This window comes from Leucoraja erinacea, chromosome 18 (assembly GCF_028641065.1).
Source record: "Leucoraja erinacea ecotype New England chromosome 18, Leri_hhj_1, whole genome shotgun sequence".
Taxonomy (NCBI): domain Eukaryota; kingdom Metazoa; phylum Chordata; class Chondrichthyes; order Rajiformes; family Rajidae; genus Leucoraja; species Leucoraja erinaceus.
The window spans coordinates 24,038,696-24,059,092 of record NC_073394.1 but is presented as its reverse complement, the minus strand read 5'-3'; the positions used below and the strand labels follow the sequence as shown (position 1 = coordinate 24,059,092).

Genomic DNA, 20,397 nt, shown 5'->3' with positions numbered 1-20,397 from the left:
CGTTTATTTGTTAGCTGAAGAAAAGTAGGTGGTGATCAGAAAGAGTTTTGTGTCCATGCTGGCTTGATGCCATGAAACATCATGGAGTCTTAATATCAATATTGAGCATTTACAGAGCTAGCTGTGTATACTACCATTGTGCCAGCACATGCAGTCATTGTGATCGAATAGTCTGCCATGATAGAGTCGGGCAGTAGCTTGACTACTCTTTGGAACAACTTTGATACCAGTTTAGATCCCAATTAAGATACCAGTGTCCAGACATTCGCAAGGATTCATAAGGCTGAGACCAATTTCGCAGCGTCAGAACACATTGCCTCGGTCAATGTCGGGTGGTCAGTCTGGTTTTATTCTATCTCTATTTCAACAACTGAGTAGTGTGTTAGACTTTTTTTAAGGTGCACTTAAAAGTGTTGTTGAAGTCAATTATAGGCCAGTGCAAGTAATGGTGTTTCCTCCCTGGAAGGGGACTAGTGAACCAATTACTTTTTTAGTGTCATTGCGGTCGTTATTACCAATGACAATTTATTTTTAAACTAGATTATTAAAGGATTTAAATTACCTAGCTGTATGCGATTTGAACTTTGATCTCGGGGATGTTGTGTTATTAGGTTTGTAGAGTTAATATACCTTTTCCAAATAACTCTTTCATTTTTCTCATATGTTTGTTGGGCATGCATATTTGTGAAGGTATGTTCTAGGTCGAGCGCACATTGATGCAATCATAAAAAACGCCTTTATGTGGAAGATTGAGGAGATTTGGCATGTCGACGAACACGCTCTTGAACTTCTGCAGGTGTATGGTAGAGCATATGACAGGCTGCTTCATGACCTGATTCAGCAACTCAAACACCCAGTAATGAAGGAGATTACAAAATGTGGTAGAGATTGACCAGTCCATCATGGATACTGACCTTTCCCCTGACCCTCAGTCTGAAGAAGGGTCTCGATCCATTCCTTTTCTCCAGAGATGCTGTGTGACCCGCTGAGTTACTTCAGCTTTTTGTGTCTATCTTCAGTTTAAACCAGCATCTGCAGTTCCTTCTGCACTTCCTGCCATCAAAGGTATCTATAGAAGGCACTGCCACAAACAGGCAGCCAGCATCATCAAGGACCCACACCACCCGGACCATGCTCTCATTCCACTCCTGCCATCCAGAAGAAGGTTTAGGAATCTGAAAAACGTGACTTTCAGGTTTCGGAATAGCTTCTTCCCAACAGCCAACAGGCTATTAAAACACTGAACACCAATTACGAACTGTCTTGGTTGCACTAGGGACTTCGAGCTTCGCAATAATATTGTTTTTTGTTAATTTATTCTTTTTTTTGTTTATTATGTTTTCTATGAGTACTGCATTGACAGACTCGTTATACTGCTGCATGAAAATATTCATTGTTCCATTTCAGTACATATGAAAATTAAACACTGTTGACTTGTTTTAAAGAGTCTCGGGAGGAAATGTGGTGCACTTTTAAATTGTGAATGAGCCCAAATTAAAACTGTTGAATTAGTATAAATGCTGAAGCAACAGATTGACAGCTCTTAAGTAAAAAATAGATTTTCCTAAGATCAGTGATCCTCTTTCATATAGCATGCAATGTATTCACTCTAACTAACTTTCCTCTACTGTGGACATTATTCAAGTTTGCTTGTCAATCATCATAGATGCAAACATATTCTTCCACGTTGCTGCATCAAGACTAAGACAAACTGCATGCTCTCCTTCATTGATTATTCTCGAGATTTCAAAACAGCAAAACTTCTTTGCTCCTCATTATTTCCAGCTACTGGTTTATGCAACCAAGGGTTGAAATTATCTAAACACCACATCCTGTTTAAACATACTTTCTCTCTGTGACTTTGCTGATTTCCCGCTTCTGACTCCGAAGGCACAGGTGTACTCACAGTAGAGAGAGCACAGCCAGTGAAGCATATTGAATTAGCAAAGCGAGGTGCAGCAAAGGAGATAATACAATTGGCCCCAGTACACTCCCAACACTGACACTAAAAGATCATAGTAAACATAAGATTGTCACCCAGGTTCTATATCTGGATATTGATATACAAAACAGTGGCGCAGCTGGTAGAGCTGCTGCCTCACAGCGCCAAATTCAATCCTGCCCTTAGTTGCTGTCTGTGCAGAGTTTGCAGGGTCTCCCTGTGACTACGTGCGTTTCCTCCGGGTGCTCTAGTTTCATCTCACATACCAAAGATGTGCGGGTTTGTAGGTTAATTGGCCTCTGTTAATTGCCCCCTAGTGTGTATGGAGTGGGAAAGTAGGATGACATTGAACTAGTGTGAACGGGTGATCAATGGTCTGCGTGGACGAAGTGGGGCGAAGGGCTTATTTCCATGCTGTACCTATAAATTAAACAGTTAACAATGAATTATGCAAATAATGTACTTACCAACCAACCTTTAACTTTCAGCATGAGCAATGATGATAGACACAAAGGTGGGAACTGGGAGGAGGGAAAAACATTCTTGTTAAGTGGAAAAGGTTTTAAACACTCTACTCCATGCTCAACTCAGATTAAGTCACGTACAAAAATATTTTCAATGAAATCCAACGATAATCCGCACCCTGGGCCAGGATGAAGAGAACAATCCCACCCTCAGCAAGTAAAGAGGCATGGCCATGAATATTAGATGATAGGTTTTAGCTAATGGCATAATATCCCTTATATGGAATAGTGTGTGATAATGCTCCTTGAAACAGGTTGGAACATTTTCTGTATAATTAAAGATCTATGTTTTAGCTTTGCCATCTATGATAGATGTGTAGCTATCTCTAGTTCTTCAATCCAATAGTCCACAACTCCAGGTTCACAAATTTCATCCCGGCTATATAACAACTTCATTGTGTCAGATTACCAACAATGTTATTACAACAATTATTTCTATGAGAGCCTTTTCACATGCTTCACCCGCTGAGAAATGAGCAAGGAAATAAATAGATCAACAGGGAGCAATCTTCAAAACAAAACACAATATGCTGGAGTAACCCAGCGGGTTAGGCAGGAGGTCTGGAGGACATGAATAGATGTCCTTATGGGCAGAGACTCTTCTTCAGATTTTGGTCCTGACCTGAAATGTTGCCAATCCCAGCTATTCCAGCATTTTGTTTTACGCAAGATTCCAGCATCCAGAAATGGGTGAGAGTCCAGGTGGGGCACAGGGTAGCGACTATAGTTGAAATGAGGACAAAAAGGTGTCAGATAAGGAAGAGGAATGTAAAGCAGGCGGGAGGGATTTGGTGGAAGGGAACAAGGGTGAGATGAAAAGAGGGGGATAAGAGGTAAATGGGAGACTCCAAATAAGGAGGGATGGGAGATGAGCAAAAGGAAGGGAAAAGAACAGGGTGTATCGGAGAAAGGTAGAGACACCAGGGTGAGGAGAGATATGAGATGGGAGAATGCAAGCGGGGTTAAAATTGATAAATTCAATGTTCATGCCATTGGGTTGTAGACTACCCAGGTGGAATAAAATGAGCTGTTCTTCAGGTCTGTATGTGGCCTTCATTGGGGGTGGAGATGGTCAAAGACAAAGGTAAGAATGCGAATGAGAAAAGTTAAAATGGTTAGCAACAGGGACCTCCAACAGGCCTGGAGGTCAGAGTACAAGTGTTCATCAAAACAGTCACCTAATCTACACTTGGTTTTGTTGATGCATGGACTTGTAGGGCCAAGATGGCCTGTTTCCGTGCTGTGATTGTTATATGTTATATGGTTATTGATGAAGAGGAGGCCGCATTGGGCGCATAAAACACAATAGATGCAAGTGAACTTCTGTCTCACCTGTAACTGCTATTGGTCCCCAAACAGAAATGAGAGAGGAGGTGTAGGGACAAGGTGAATTCAGAGACAATGATTTCTCTAACTTAAGTGTCCAGAATCAGGGGCTTGAACTTTACAAGGGACTGCCCTCTCAGGAAAGACACGGAGAATCTTCATAAGGTCAATGAATCTTTAGAATTTACTACTGAAATAGGCAGTGAAGGGAGAGATTGAAAGATTAAGTGTATCAAGAGAAATAAGGTTAAGGCAAAGTTAGTGTAAGAACTGGTTGTATGGAAACTGTCAGTGTCACTTTATTAAATAATGGAGCAGAAATGACAGGCCAAATTGCCTATTAGTGCCTCCATTTCGTATGATGATGTTACTTTGAGCGTTCTTGCTAATGCACTGGATATCATTTTCATACTGTCAACAGTCGGTTTGCCAAAAGCCATTCAGTAGAAAAGCGCCATCGACTCATCCTGGTTACTTTACAGACTCCAATCCATTCTCTTAGTTACAGTTGCACTCATGCTGGTTCAAGTGGTCAAGAGCAGAACAATGCCATACCAGGCTGAGATTCATCTAGGCTAAATACTTTCTATACTTTTTTTTTTTTACACAAAAGTAATTCCAATTCATGGTCTGTTTTCTTTAGCTGCAGCTTCATCACCACAGTTGTCAGGGACCTCAACCACAGCTGCCCTGTCTCCTGCACGGATAGCTGATGTTTCAGGTCGGGACCCTTCTTCAAACTTTGTCTGTCTAAAGAAGAATCCCGACCCGAAACGTCATCTATCCACATTCTCCAGAGATGCTGCCTGACCCACTGAATTACTCCAGTGTCTTTTTGTGTAAACCAGCAGTCTGAAGGGTCTCGACCCGAATCGTCACTCATTCCTTCTCTTCAATGATGCTGCTTGTCCCGCTGAGTTACTCCAACATTTTGTGTCCATATTTGGCAGTTAGTTGTTTCTACATCCTATTTCCTGCAATCTTGGTCTCCCTTTTTCCACTCCAACCCAAAACAAGGATTGTGGCCACCTGCTACCACAGCAGCATTCAATTGACACCTTCAAAATCATGCCACCAGAGCGTTTTCTTCATTTGTTACTTACAAAGAACATCACAGGTACTGCTGACATTTATTGTCCGTCTTATTGGCTGAAGAAGCATTTATGAATCAACCACATTGCTGGGTCTGGTATCAAAGGACAGAGTGGACAAGAATAGTAGATTATTCCAAAAAGGCAATCTTTCCTTTTTCTCTCCTTTCAGGTTCTGAAGTATTACCTACTTCCCTTCCCCCAACCTCTCGTACTCTCCATTTCACTCTTCCATGTTCACAACGTACAACTGCAAGAAAAGCTTCAACTTGTGCTATGTCTTCTCCCTTCCCTACGCTGATAGCTCTAAACATTTAATTAACTTCAAAAGATTCAGTCACCAAGCTCCTCCAATTAATATTTCAATTTCTGTTCAGATAGCAAGCATAAATGAAAACATGGATCGGTCTAGGAACCACCACTGCCAATTCACAAATATGACCAAGGTTTCAGCTGCATGTTGCTTGAATCTTCCCTCTCACTCCTTTTCCCACTCTCGCCTTGTACTCATCATGTTCTAATGAAACTTATGAAGCAAAGCGCATCTAACCACTGTGCACATCATTACCTCTGGAATCAACATCTTTTAATAATTTCAAATAATCAACATTGCTCTTTTCCTCTTTGTATTGTCATACAATTATTCTACTTCTCCCTTTTACAATAATTTCCAAATCAAATTTACTGATTAATCCCCATTTCACTTTGTATTGTCATATCCCTTTTGTCATTTACTTCTGCTTTTATTTCCTATCACAGGATTCCATGATCTCCTTGCCTTACTTACTGCACCTTAAAAATAGCTTTATCTTCTTTTACCTTTCCACTGATACTAGCTGCTTTTTCTTCTGCCAACTGCATTTTCTATTTCAGATTTCCAGCATTTGTAATATCGTGTTTTTTTGTTAATTCTGCACTGTTGTCATTGGCATTTCAGTGATGTGCAGTGTTCCTGCCGTTTGAATATTGGCACACCTATAGATTTTCACGGTCAACAAGCCAACAAATGCTTGATGTTTATATTCTGAAAACATCCCGCAAAGTGTTAGATCGACAGCCTGCTATGTGACATTACTAGTTACATTCTATCCCAAGAGTACAGGCATTATTTTATATGCACGCAATGTTTGGGATCTATATTAGACAAACAGTGAAATCGAAAGCAGATGATATAATAACAGAAAATGTTGGGAGCACTCGTTAATTCAGGCAGTATCGCTGGAAAGGGAAAAGGTAATGTTTCAAATCGAAGAATAGTTCAAACGAATGGTCTTTGCCCCGAGACGTTAACTCAGTTTCTCTTTCATACATGCTGCCTGGTGCTTCCAACAATTTATGCTTATATATTTTACTGCACACGATCCGGGTGTCGACACTATTAGATGTAGACACCATCTTGGATATATTGGCACGGTTATTGCACACGCATATGTATATATATATATATATATAATGTGTCCCACGTACACGCAGTGGGTGCATCTTCTACCCTGACAAACTGGTGTGTGTGGTGTACAGCGAGCACTCACCGGCACATTGCTGCAAGCCCACTCTGCACAAGATCAATCCTGCCCAGCTTGCCCCAGGTCTCGTCCTTGCTTACCTCCTAACGCTTGTTCCTTTCAGGCTCTGGTTCCAAACTCGACTACAACTTATCTGACACCCACCATCAACATCACCTTTGCGTCTCTCCGGACCCCCACCCCCCGGAACTATGCACCCACACAATTGGGCCGCGCACAAAGGTTCCTAGCGGCGGCTACCGCCGCCTCGGGACACGTGACCGGCGGTGAAGCATGCGCGACAGGACCCCGGCTCAGGAGCGGAGCGCGGCCTTCACTTCCGGGAACCAACCTCAGGCCCGGGGCTAAATTAAGTAGCTGACGGTGCCGCAGTACGGCGTTGACAGTTTGCCTTCCGCTCCTGTTTAAAAATATCGTTTATAAACAATAGACGCTTCCATGTGGAATTAGGTGAGGAAAAATGAGCAATCCGAAAGCAAATAACAAGTCGAGGGCAAGAAACATTTCAGAGGCTGAGATCCGACAGTGAGAGGAATTGTTGGTCAAACAGCACCAGTGGAGAGGGAAGCAGCCGATGTCTCGGGTCAAGGATACATTTCTACCAGATTTTAGGTGCGGTTTGCCTTTTAGCTAAAATTTCATTGCACAATATAAAATATTCAACAATTTCGCCTCCCTTTTCCACAATAGTAATACAATTTTCACTTTCATGCTTATATTTTTTACGAAAAGTTACACTGAACTAATTTCACCGCTGCTTCAAATAATTACAATTAGCTACGGAGGAAGTGGGGGACTTTATATAATGTAATTCACCTTAAACGTGCCCTCTGCTTTCTGTCCTTATCTTTCAAATTCACTTAAAGATTTCCAAGCCATTAAATTTCTCCTTAATGTCCTTTGATCTGAGATCAATCCTACCTTGATCAGTCATAGCATAACGGAAGTATCCCTACATTCATATTTTTTTCTCGGCTTCTTTATCATGCATTCCTCTCTAAAAATGAGCAGATGACTCAAAAATGGGCAATTGTCCAGATGAGGTATAAGTAGGCTTATCATTAATTTTACATCTAGCTTCCATTAGATCAAAGACCCGCTTTATTGTCAGAGCCTTGTCAAGTTGTTCTGTGGGTGGTCAAAGATTATTGAACGTGAACCCTCTTCTCTATTTCCTTCCCCCATATAATTTATGATATAATTTTGAGGGTGTGGAATATTAAATTATTTCCTGGAAGCAGAATGTTCCATAATAATAGTTATTAGAATTAATATAATTGTTTGGTTTGAAGTGTCCCAATATACGTGTAGTAAAAAAAATGAATGTAAGAAATAGCATACTGAAAGTAGGTAAATCAGCTGATCCAGATGAAATTCATCCCAGTTACAAGTAAAAGAAGCATTTGATCCACGATGAATCACCAATGGAGATTTTATTTAAGAGAAAATTACTAATTCTGATAACTACAGACAAGTTGCAGTGAAGTTACTCAAAACTTGTATCAGAGCAAAAAAAGATCAATTGGAAATCATGGATTAATCAAAAAACATTAATCTGACTAATTCCATTGAATTATTTGATAAAAGTTAACAGAGAGCTAATCAAGAAACTACAATACATTTTAATGCAGATTTGTGCCAGTCCCACAGGGAGCTTATTAAAAAGTTGGGACACCATGGTATAAATGTTTAAATAAAAAATATAAAATCTAGGCCGACTCTCCACTGAAGTACTCAAGGAGCATTACGTGTTTAGAAGTGTTGGCATTTGAGTCAGACATCCCATCTCTTATGTAGACACATATCACACAGCTCTATTTTAAGGAGAGGGAGAGTTCTCCCCCAGTACCCAAGCCAACACCGACCTCTTATTGATCACTAAAAGGCTTTATTCTCAGTATCACTTTGTCTTTTATGGAACTTTGTTGTGCATAATTTGATTACCAATTAACATATCACCACAGAGAGGGTTTTGGCATAGATTGAAAAGGACAGAAGCTCATCAAAGCCTCCAGATAAATATTTCTCCCCCTTCAGGTGGTGGATGAATGTTTTTGAAACCTAGTTGTGCTTTTGAATGGTGCTCCATGGAGGTCAGTTTTTAAGTCCAGGAAAAGAAAGGAAAATTATTTGCACTTCAATGCTGTGACAATTGAAGTACCAGTGAAGAGGATAGCTATAGAGTTTAGAGATATAGCATGGAACAGGCACTTTGGCCCACCGAGTCCACACTAATCATCGTTAAGAAAGAACTGCAGATGCTGGAAAAATCAAAGATAGACAAAAATGCTGGAAAAACTCAGCGGGTGAGGCAGCATCTATGGAGCGAAGGAATAGGCGATGTTTTGGGTCGAGACCCTTCTTCAGACTGATGTGGGGGTGGAAAATGTCAGAGGATTATCTGCTGTATGTAACAGCTGATGGGGTGGAAGGTGAGGACAAGAGGAGGGGCCTCTGTCCTTGGTACGAGTAGGGGGGGATGGGGAGTGAGAGCGGAGTTACGGGATATAGAGGAGACCCTGGTGAGAGCCTCATCTAGAGTCGAACAGGGGAATCCCCGTTCACTAAAGAATGAGGACATCTCCGATTCCCGGGTTTGGAACACCTCTTCCTGGGTGCAGATGCGGTGTAGACGGAGGAATTGGGAGTAGGGGATAGAGTCCTTACAGGAAGCAGGGTGGGAAGAAGTGTAGTCCAGATAGCCATGGGAGTCAGTGGGTTTCTAGTAGATGTCGATCAGTAGTCTGTTACCTGCGATGGAGATAGTGAGGTCTGCGATAATCCTCCGACATTTTCGCCACCTCCAACGGGATCCCACCACTGGCCACATTTTCCCATCTCCTCCCTTTTCGGCTTTCCGCAGTTCCGCTCCCTCGGTAACTCCCTGGTCAATTTGTCCCTTCCCACTCAAACCACCCTCTCCCCTGGTACTTTCACTTGCAACCGCAGGAACTACTACACTTGTCGCTTTACCTCCCCCCTCGACTTCATCCAAGGACCCAAGCAGTCTTTCCAGGTGAGGCAGAGGTTCACCTGCACCTCCTCCAACCTCATCTACTGCTCTACATCGGTGAGAACAAGCGCAGGCTTGCCGATCGCTTCACCCAACATGGTTTCTCCAGCATTTTTGTCTCCCCACACTGATCATCGATCGCCCATTCACACTTATTATGTTATTCCATTGTATCATCTACTCCCTACACACTAGGAATAATTTTTACAGAGGTCAATATACGTAGAAACACATGTCTTTGGGATGTGGGAGGTAACCAGAGTTCCTGGAGGAAAACCACGCGGTCACTCCACACAAACAGCACAATTTTGTGACAGTCTCAGAGATTTTAATTCTTAACATTGTGCTGCCGTCATTTACCAATTAGAAAACAAAAGACAAAAGGATATGTGATCATTTACAAGGAAAATTTTTGTTTGCAAAAAAAAAACTGGTTTAACTGATATGATGGTTGAGAGACCTGTAAAGGAGATAATGCATCAAGTTCAGTGGGTGCATTGCAACCAGGCATGGGTCTTGAATGCATTCCATTCCATGGATACTATTTTAAAATGATCATGGTTTTAGATAAAAATAGAAGGAATGCGAGTTAGAATTTTATTGTTTCTTTTCAGGTCATATGACAATAAAACACTACTACTCAAATAGGCAATTCATTCCCTCCAGCCTGGTCTGCTATTCAATAATATCATAAGTGATGAGGTTCAAATATTACTTTGCTGTTTTATTCCAAAGTGCCTCGATTTTTGTTTTCCACCTATCCAGAAATATGTCCTGAAGTAATTCAGTCTCCAAGCCTCTATATCCTTCGGAGGTAGAAAAGTATGAAAAATCAGAGCCTCCGATTGAAGAATTATCTCCTTATTTTCATTCTATATGGCCTATGCTATTTTTTGAATGAGACTTTTTGTTCTGGATCTCTTCACCAGAAGAATCCTATTCCCGCCAATTCCCTATTATCCTGTCAAGTCCTACAAGAATTGTGTGTATTTCAATTAGGACATTTCCTATAATTCTGAACTATGAAGAGATGTTGAGTCTTACCTCACTATATGTGACTCTGCCACTCCTGCAGTCTGGAGAAGGGACCTGACCCGGAACGTCACTATGTTCTCCAGAGGTGCTGCCTGCCCCACTGAGTTACTCCAGCAATTTGTGTCATCTGTAGGTCCTTGTATCTACAGTCTAATAATCGTCATTGCACTCCCTCTATAGAAAGTATATTTTGAGGACCAATATTGGAAACAACATTTTAAGTGTTGACGTAATAAACTACCGTATATAATTTTGGTGAAGTCAACATTTCACATTATAAAAAATAGCATTTCTAGTTTTTTTTAAACTAAAAAACTCATTTTCACATTGTTCCCCATCTACTGTGTTGTTGCACACTTACTTGGTATGTCTGTTATTGTTTGAAAGTCTCTTGTGTACCCTTATCACTTCTCGTGTTCCTACTTTTGTTAAGTGCAATCAGCAAACTTTGAATATTACGTTTGATGCACTCACAATGCAATTGCTATAGATTTTGAATAGGTTACACAATTGAAATTTAGTTTTCAGAACTACATCCAAATAATTTTGTTTTTACAAAGCTTTTAGTCCTCTGCTCTAATAGAATAAAGGACAGCCAGCTTTTTGTGTCTATCTACAGCATAGGATCAGGCTCTTCAGCCCACAATGTCAGTGCCGAACATGATGTCAAGATAAATTAACCTCCTCTGAGTGCATATAAACTTCCATTCCCTGCGTGTGCAATCTAAAAACATCGTAAACACCACAATTGTGTTTGCTTTCAAAGCCGATACCATAGTGGTAAAGGGTTCCAGGCATCTAACACTCTTTGTATTTATAAACTTGTCCCGCAAATCTCATTTAAACCTTTCATCTCACCTTTAAGATATGCCCTCCAGTCTTTGATATTTTCATTCTGGTCCAAAGCCTCTATATCCTTTCTGTAATGGGATGACGAGAACTGCAAGCAATGCTTCAAATGCAACACTTCACACTTGCTCGCATTATACTTCATCTACCACTTCAAACACCCTCGACCACTGCTACATGACCATCAAGGATGCCTATCGCCCTATCCCTCGCCCTCACTTTGGTAAATCCGATCATACTGCAGTGTTGGTTCTTCCTGTCTACAGGCAGTAATTGAAGAGAGCACCCTCGGAGGTGAGGTCTGCACAGAGCTGGTCGGTGGAGGCAGAGGAACAACTCTCCAGGACTACTTGGAATCTGTAGACTGGGCAATGTTCAAGGACTCGGCAATGGACCTGAATGAATACGCCACAGTAGTTACAGACTTCATTAGGAAATATGTGGAGGACTGCGTCCCAACAATAACTTTCAGAGTGTTTCCTAACCTGGTCCCAGCACACTGATGAACCATGAGATCCGCATTCTTCTGAAGAACAGATCCTGGGAATTCAGGTCTGGAGATGCAGAGGTCTACAAGAAGTCCAGATATGACCTTGGTAAGGCCATCAAAAAGGCCAAAAGGGACTTCTGCTCCAAGCTGGAGGATGAGACGGATATATTCGGCAATTGTGGCGGGGCTTGAATGCCATCACCTCCTACAAGGCAAAATCAGCTCAACGCGTTCTACGCACGCTTTTATAGAGAGAACACTGACGTGCCTTCCCGAGCCTCCATTTGCTGTGATGGTATTTCAGTTACAGTCACAGAGGCCGACGTCAGAAGATCCTTCACAGGGGTGAACCCTCGGAAAGTGCCTGGACCTGATGGTATACCCGGTCGTGTTCTCAAAACTTGTGCAGCCCCACTGGCTAGAGTTTTTACAGACATTTTCAACCTCTCACTTCTGAGGTCTGTGGTTCCCACCTGCTTTAAAAGGGCATCAATAATACTGGTGCCCAAACAGAGCAAGGTGACGTGCCTCAATGACTATTGACCAGTGGCACTAACGTCTGTGGTGATGAAGTGCTTTGAGAGGTTGATTATGGCACATATCAACTCCTACCTCGACAAGAACCTCGACCCATTGCAGTTCGCTTACCGCCACAACAGGCAATCTCACTGGCACTCCACTCCACTCTGGACCACTTGGACAACAAAAACTCATATATCAGGCTGTTGTTCATAGACTACAGCTCGGCGTTTAATACCATCATCCCCTCCAAGCTGGTTACCAAGCTCACGGATCTGGGTCTCTGCGCATCCCTTTGCAATTGGATCCTCGACTTCCTCATCCACAGACCACAGTCTGTCCATATTGGTGGAAATGTGTCATCCTCGATAACAATCAGCACAGGAGCACCTCAAGGCTGCGAGCTCAGCCCCCTGCTGTACTCACTCTATACTCATGACTGTGTAGCCGGACATAGAACGAACTCCATCATCAAGTTCGCCGACGACACCACTGTTGTGGGATGAATCACTGATGTCAGAGTATAGAAGTGAGATCGACCGATTGACCAAATGGTGCCAGCACAATACCCTGGCTCTCAACACCAGCAAAACCAAGGAACTGATTGTGGACTTTGGAAGGGGTAAGATAGGGACCCACAATCCCATTTATATCAATGGTGGAAAGGGTCAAAAACATCAAATTCCTGAACGTGCATATTTCCGAAGATCTTTCCTGGTCCCAGCACACTGGTGCAATTATAAAGAAGGCACATCAGGAGGACTCTCTCGAACTTCTACAGGTGCACAGTAGAGAGCATAATGAAAGGCTGCATCGTGGCTTGGTTCAGCAACTTGAGCGCCCAGGAGCGGAAAGAAATGCAGTAAGTTGTGACCACTGCCCAGTCCATCATCGGCTCTGACCTCCCCACCATCGAAGGGATCTATCGCAGTCGCTGCCTCAAAAAGGCTGCCAACATCATCAAAGACCCACACCAACCTGGCCACACACTCATCTCTCCTTTGCCATTGGGAAGAAGGTACAGGAGCTTGAAATCAGGAAAATCCAGGTTCAGGAACAACTTCTTCCCCACAGCCATCAGGTTATTAAACACAACATCAAACAAGCTCTGAACAATAACAATCTATTATTACTATTGCACTTTATATGTTTATTTATTGTGTATATATATATATATATATGGTTTATGGTATATAGACACACTGAACTTTTATCTCCTGTTCTGTATTACGTTTACATATTCTGTTGTGCTGCAGCAAGTAAGAATTTCATTGTCCTATCTGGGACACATGACAATAAAACAGCCTAAAACAGCCTTTCTCACAGTTCCACTAATTGTGGTGTTGTCTGCAAACTTACTAACAACCCATATCTCCTTTTGGGCATTAACATTTATTCAATGTGTAAGAGGAACTACAGATGCTGGTTTAAACCAAAGATAGACAGGAGATACTGTCTCACCCGCTAAGTTACTCCAGCTTTTTGTGTCAAACATTTGTTCTATGATGCCCTTACGTTGATCTCAGAAGTGCTTTTTTTGAATAGGCCATGTAAATGCAATTTATTGTTGCTCAATTTTGATTAATGCATCAGTTTGTGAAACCAGAACTTTGTACCATAATTACCCAGGGAGCAGACTCCTATCTCTACGTTTAGACACCTGTGACCTAAAAATACTACTTAAATGCAGCAAAAAAAATCTTAATCTAGGAGCAAGACCCAAAGAGATGGAAGGATTGAAAATCCACAAACTGACTGTCCTGGCAGACCCATTATATCTACTTGTTCGTGTCCCACCGAACTTATTTCCACATAACTTGACTCCATCCTATCCCCCCTGGTTAAATCCCTCCCTACCTATGTTCATGACACCTCACACACTCGTCGTCTCCACCATGACTTGCGTTTTCCAGGCCCCCATTCCCTCATCTTCACCATGGGTCCAGTCACCCTACACCTCCATCCCCAACTAGGAGTGTCTTAAAGCCCTCCGTTTCTTCCTCGACCGTTGAACCAGCCAACCCCCGTCTACCGATACTCTCCTCCACCTAGTGGAGCTGGTCCTTACCCTTAACAACTTTTAGATTGACTCCTCTCATTTCCTCCAAATCCAAGGCATAGCTACGGGCACGCGCATGGGCCCAAGCTATGCTTGCCTCTTTATAGGGTACGTCGAACACTTGTTCGAAGTGTACCGTGGCCCTATCCCCGAATTCTACGTCCGCTACATCGAAGACTGCATTGGTACTACCTGCACCCATGCAGAACTCACTGACTTCATCCATTTCACCACTAATTTCCAACCGGCACTCAAATACCCCTGGACCATTTCCGACATCTCCCTTCCGTTTCTAGACTTCACTATCTCCATCGCAGTTGACAGACTACTGACCGACATCTACTATAAACCCACTGACTCCCATGGCTATCTGGACTAAACTACATCCCACCCTGCTTCCTGTAAGGACTCCATCCCCTACTCCCAATTCCTCCGTCTACGCCACATCTGCACCCAGGATGAGGTGTTCCAAACCAGGGCATCGGAGATGTTCTCATTCTTTAGGGAACGGGGGGAGGGGGTTCCCCTCTTCTACTATAGATTATGCTCTCACCCGGGTCTCTTCTATACCCATTAACTCTGCTCTCACTTCCCATCCCCTCACTCGTAACAAGGGCAGAGTTCCCCTTGTCCTCACCTTCCACCCTATCAGCCGTCACAATACAACAGATAATCCTCCGACATTTTCCTCACCTCCAATTGGATCTCACCACTGGCTACATCTTCCCATCTCCCCTCCACAGAGACCGCTCCCTCCATAACTCCCTGGTCAATTTGTTCCTTCCCACCCCCGCTCCTGGTATTTTGCCTTGTAACCGCAGGAAATGCTACACTTGTCGCTTTACCTCCTCCCGTGACTCCATCCAAGGACCTAAGCAGTCTTTCCAGGTGCGGCAGAGATTCACCTGCACCTTCTCCAACCTCATCTATTGCATCCGCTGTTCTTCGTGTCAGCTGCTCTACATCGGTGAGACCCAAGCGTAGGCTTGGCGATCGCTTTGCCCAACACCTCCGCTCGGTCCGCAATAACCAACCTGGTCTCCTGGTGGCTCAGCACTTCAACTCCCCCTCCCATTCTGAATCCGACCTTTCTGTCCTGTGCCTCCTCCATGGCCAGAGTGAGGCCCATCGTAAATTGGAGGAACAGCACCTCATTTCGCTTAGGTAGTTTACACCCCAGCGGTATGAACATTGACTTCTTCAATTTCAGGTAGTCCCTGCTTTCTTCCTCTTTCCCCTCCCCTTCCCAGCTCCCTCACAGCCCACTGTCTCCGCCTCTTCTTTTCTTCTTCCCTCTTCTTGATGCTGCCTCACCCGCTGAGTTTCTCCAGCATTTTTGTCTACCTACGAAGGATTGAGGTGGGTATTTTGATAGATTGGGCTTTGTTAGCTAAAGGCTCAGTCACCATGTTAGAGCAATTTAATCTAGGGATGCTGTCTCAAATATAGGCCCAGAGGAGATCACACATGAGAGGTTATGAAATATTTTGAAAACAAAACACAAGAACTTAAAATCAATACATTGTTTAATGCTGAACCAACCTGGTTGTTATAAACTAGAATAAGGGCAGCAGTGTATTGAATAGCCTGCTAAATAGGGGGCCATTCAATACTTTGGAAGGCCAGTCTAATCTTAGTGCAATAAATAGGTTTTAGCAGCTGAATTGTAGCAAAGGTGGAATTAGGTGATGTACTGCAGTTGAGAATTAGTAGTCTCGGAAATTTCACAAAATATCAAAACTCAATTTCTATGTTTCCATTACAGGCAGTTATAAAAGTATGGAGGTGACAACAAAAGAGTGAATATTACCAGAACGACTATAGTCCCAATAAATATCTTTCCAAATTTAATGTCAAATTAGCAGGGGCAGAATTGACGAGGAACCAGAATTTTAAAGGTGTAGTAATTGAAGTCTGAAAGAGAGAAGGAAGGTAATGGTGTAATGCCGTAGTGAAGGCTTTTACTGTAGGCTCTCGCAGTGTTTTTCTCCTCCTGGTAGGTTTGATGGAGGATTGCAAATAAGCTAGTTCGGTAGCAGCAACTCAATAGTGCCCGGACCAGGGACGAAACGCAAGCCAGCACACAACACAGCATCGCCGAGAATGTTTATAGTGAGTGACCTATGATTTGGGCATGCACAGTCAGAATACCAAACTCGCTTATTACATTGATTAATAGAATTAAAGACAAAATGATTTGGTAAATTGGCAGCCAGAATAATTGAGACCAAACCCCCTTGTTTAAAATAAAAACCACATCATTTAGATAAACCTATAAACATTTGCTGAAACATTTCCTCTTCGTGATTATTTTTTTAAATCACCTCAATATGAATTATTTTCAGAGTATTTTACACACCGGAATATCGACGTGCCAACAAAACTTGACTTAAATAACCCAGAAGGAAAGCGAGTTTCCATTATAATTACGCCATTCTTACTGAAATCACTTCTCGTCATGACCGCCCTGCCCTCCCTTATCTAAACCAAATCACATTTACAACCAGCATCTGCAGTTTTTTTTTCTACTTTGTAATTTGACCTCGTAATCCCCAGGCATCACTGCCGAGACAAACATACGTTATTCGTTCCGTCGTTTTAAGTTTAATAAACCTCTCCATCCCACACAAATTTCAATTATTATCTTTCTTCAGTGTTTAGTGGTTTCGCGACCTCAATATCATTATACATTTTTTACTCGGAAGCTGTCCTATTTTAATCTCTTCAATGTGAAATCGTGTTTGATACTTTTTTTGAAGGAGATGTTTAGTAGATTTAGTGCGCCACACAAATGTAATTTATTAGGAACAAATTACGCTATATTTTGGCTTTATAAATTCCAAGTAAATGCGCGCAATCCATTTGAAAACGCGTCGTCATGGTACGTAGAAAATGAAACATTGCACAGAGAACAACTTGAATTAGAAATTCTACGTGCCACAGAGGAAACTGCTTGGGGTAAAGATGGAGGGCCGTACAAATCAAATATCCGCTATAGGATCTTTGGTGCAAATGACCATTCATTTAAAATGATGGCGAAGACAGACTTTTCATTCATTATTAAGAATACAATATACAATACAATACCGTTTATTTGGTATCATGTTCTGGGCAGTTTAGTAAAATTAGACAAACCCCGTGAAGGATGCACCTCTAACCCAGTATCTTTCTATGGCGATTTGCCCTGAACGTGTATGCAAATACTACATTGTCCATTTTTTTACTAAGCACTTTTTCCCCCTCACCCAACCACTTCCCCTTCGCCACAGTACGTGACTCCGGACACGACCGTCTTCCCTGTTGCAGCGTTACAGGGCAGGATGCACCTCCCTGACGTAATATGCAGATCGATGCGTGATGCATTGTGACGCGCTGCTTAAAAGAGGGGTGTCGGAAGCGTGCGTCTGACTGCAGTACTCGGACAGGCGAAGAAGGTAAGTTGCAACAGCTGGAGTGGCTGGAGTGGTTTACAGTATTTAAACAAATAGTTATCACCGGAATATACGTAAATGGTTGCATGCAGTTTACCCTTTGCGCAATTTTGCATGTTATAAATGGAAGCTCTGTGTTGACGTAAATTGTTTTTTTAGGAAATGAAGTTGCATCGCTACTAAAATATCGTTGTACACTGTCGCAGCATGGTGCAAGAGTATTTGCTTTCATTTAGTGTTTGGCGTAGCCCCATTGAAATTGTATTGGATGGTGCTGAGTTCCTGGTGCGATGGCGCAGGCTTCGCCTTGCTGAGCACACAAGTGCTAAGGGGCAGCACTACTCTCCCGACCGGGGTGGGGTGGGATTTATAAATGAATTAACCTGCACCCACACCACGGCTCTGCCGTGACTTGGAGTCACAGGTCAGCTCTGATATGAACCTTCATTCCATTCGAGTATTTAAACAATTGCTTTCTTCGACCCAACACCGTTGACAGAATACATGCGATGCCCTTTAGTTGCAAAAGTATCCCTGCCGTTGCTCTCGTTCATTTTCTGCGGTGACTTTCATGGATTGAGCTAAGATTGGTCTAACATTGAATTACAATTCACCCAGTTGGTGGTGAACTCGATGTTTCCTTCAAAATTGTTGTATAAAACCATTAAAGGCTATCACATATATGCTGGTCACTTTTGAAACCACGTGAAGTTGGCTAATACGAAGGTAGAGACACAAGCAGCATCTATGGAGAGAAGGAATGGGCGACGTTTCGGGTCGAGACCCCTCTTCAGACTGATCAATACGATTTTTGTGTAAAATGAAATTCGAACCTGCACACTTCTATATAAATGTGGGAGAATACTTGAAGATTTGTAATCTAGCGGGATAAATATGACGTACGTGACGACATGTCTTGTCCTGAATGGCATGTGTAAAATGACTTCCAAAATTCCTTTGGCAAATTCACATGTAAAATATAATGTTTTTTTCCCTTTGATATATTTGCATTAGAAACCATTTATGTCAATGGGCTGATGTGAGGAATAGAGTAATTATGGGTTTGGGCTTTCAAAGTGGGGGAGGGGTGAGCAACAATGTATTTTGTGCCTTCAATATCGTTAAACGGCGCTGAACAACAGTGTTTTCTGACAAATTCTGACCGCGATTTACCATATCATGACTGAGTATCTTTGGTATCCTGAGATGGATGGAAACGTAGATTTGGGGATTTTGGAGCTTTAAAGGGATGGTGACGTCATTAATGTGAGGGTTCAAGAGAACCAATGGAGGAAGCAGAGATTTCGTTTCTGGGGCTGGAGAAGAGGTGGAGTGGGGGTTGGGATCCAGGGTTAGTGGCAGCAGCAGATGAACTGAAGGGAACGTATTTTCAACCTTCATTTCAGATTCAATCTATATTGTCATTGTGCAGTGTACTGTACAGAGACAACGGAATGCAGTTAGCATCTCCCCAAAAGAGCGAACATAGAATAATGAGCAATAAAATATATATATACATACAGTAGTAGTAGTGCCATTTTTCTGGGGGAAGGAGTGTCGGGGGGGGGGGGGGGGGTTGACTGGCAATCACCAAGGTGCAGAGTTAAGTAATGTAACAGCTTAACCTGAAGCCAGTATCATTCAGTAAGTACAGGTAATAAGTCAATGGGGCAATGCAAGTTAGGACATGGGTGAGCTCTATTTTAGGGAAGGTAGACTTGAGCTCAGCCAAGAGCGCAAAATCTATAAATAGCAACATGCATAGAGCACTTCAGTCGGCAATTAGGCAAAACAGGCACAGTGTCTGCTGATATAGAGGTAGACATTCTTGGTGGAATGAGAATCACAATAGAGGTTGATTTTTTATCAAGAATACACCAATATTCCCTTGAATTTAGCAACTAGCACTATCCTTCATCACACCACGAAAAGATGGTGGCATTGATTTCCTCCCCTGTATTTGATTGATCCAGAATGAAAATCCAGGCAACCAGACAACTGAGATGTTTGGAGGAGTTGAGAGAGGTAACAATACAGTGAGCAGAATGTCATCAGTAAAACAGATGGTCTACTTTTATGTGAGCATCAGTTGACTTGAATAGACAAATAAGGTATGGAGCTTCAATGGAATCATAAGAGAACATGGAGTGCATTGCCTGTTGGTTCTCTGGCTATGATTGGATAGTGAAGAATGGAACTAGTGTTGTGTAGTAGAAGAGGTGGTGACCTCCCCAATGTGGTCAACCATACTAAATCTGTTCTTACGGAAAAATTGTTTGCAGTAAGAGTGCAAATTGGTGATTCTTTCCGTTTGTGGAATAGTTTCCTCTACCAAGCAAAACCCATTGGTTCTTTATGATCTGGCACGATAGTATGATTAAACTTGTAACCCTGCTCAAAATGATTAAAGGATGGTTTCATATTACTGAACCTGGTTTCATGACGGATGCTTTTCTTTGAGAATGTGGAACTTGCACAATTAAGCTTGTGGCATTTTGAAATGACTAAATAATATTTCCCAAAGCTTTCAATAACTGACCTTTTAGTATCTTCAGATCCACGTAAATCCCACTGATTATGAACTTGCATTTTTTT

The 20,397-nt window shown here is 42.3% G+C and overlaps 2 protein-coding genes across 8 annotated transcripts in view; one reads left to right on the top strand and one right to left on the bottom strand.

Moving 5' to 3' along the window:
• gtf2h1 (general transcription factor IIH, polypeptide 1) overlaps positions 1 to 6,679 on the bottom strand; it is a 34,669-nt gene extending 27,990 nt beyond the window's left edge. Inside the window, exons 1-2 of one of the 4 annotated variants that reach the window (XM_055649625.1) lie at positions 6,413 to 6,678; positions 2,410 to 2,463 (exon numbers count right to left, since the gene is read on the bottom strand). The gene's annotated coding sequence lies outside the window, so the exon portion shown is untranslated. Of the gene's footprint in view, positions 1 to 2,409; positions 2,464 to 6,412 lie in introns of all 4 variants that reach the window. The other 3 variants (XM_055649624.1, XM_055649627.1, XM_055649626.1) reach the window with 3 other exon arrangements.
• A 158-nt stretch (positions 6,680 to 6,837) lies between these two features.
• The window catches only part of LOC129705806 (L-lactate dehydrogenase A chain), a 25,226-nt gene continuing 11,666 nt past the window's right edge, over positions 6,838 to 20,397 (top strand). The window contains exon 1 of one of the 4 annotated variants that reach the window (XM_055649633.1): positions 6,838 to 6,856. The gene's annotated coding sequence lies outside the window, so the exon portion shown is untranslated. Of the gene's footprint in view, positions 6,857 to 6,999; positions 7,019 to 17,652; positions 17,806 to 20,397 lie in introns of those variants that run through there. The other 3 variants (XM_055649631.1, XM_055649630.1, XM_055649629.1) reach the window with 3 other exon arrangements.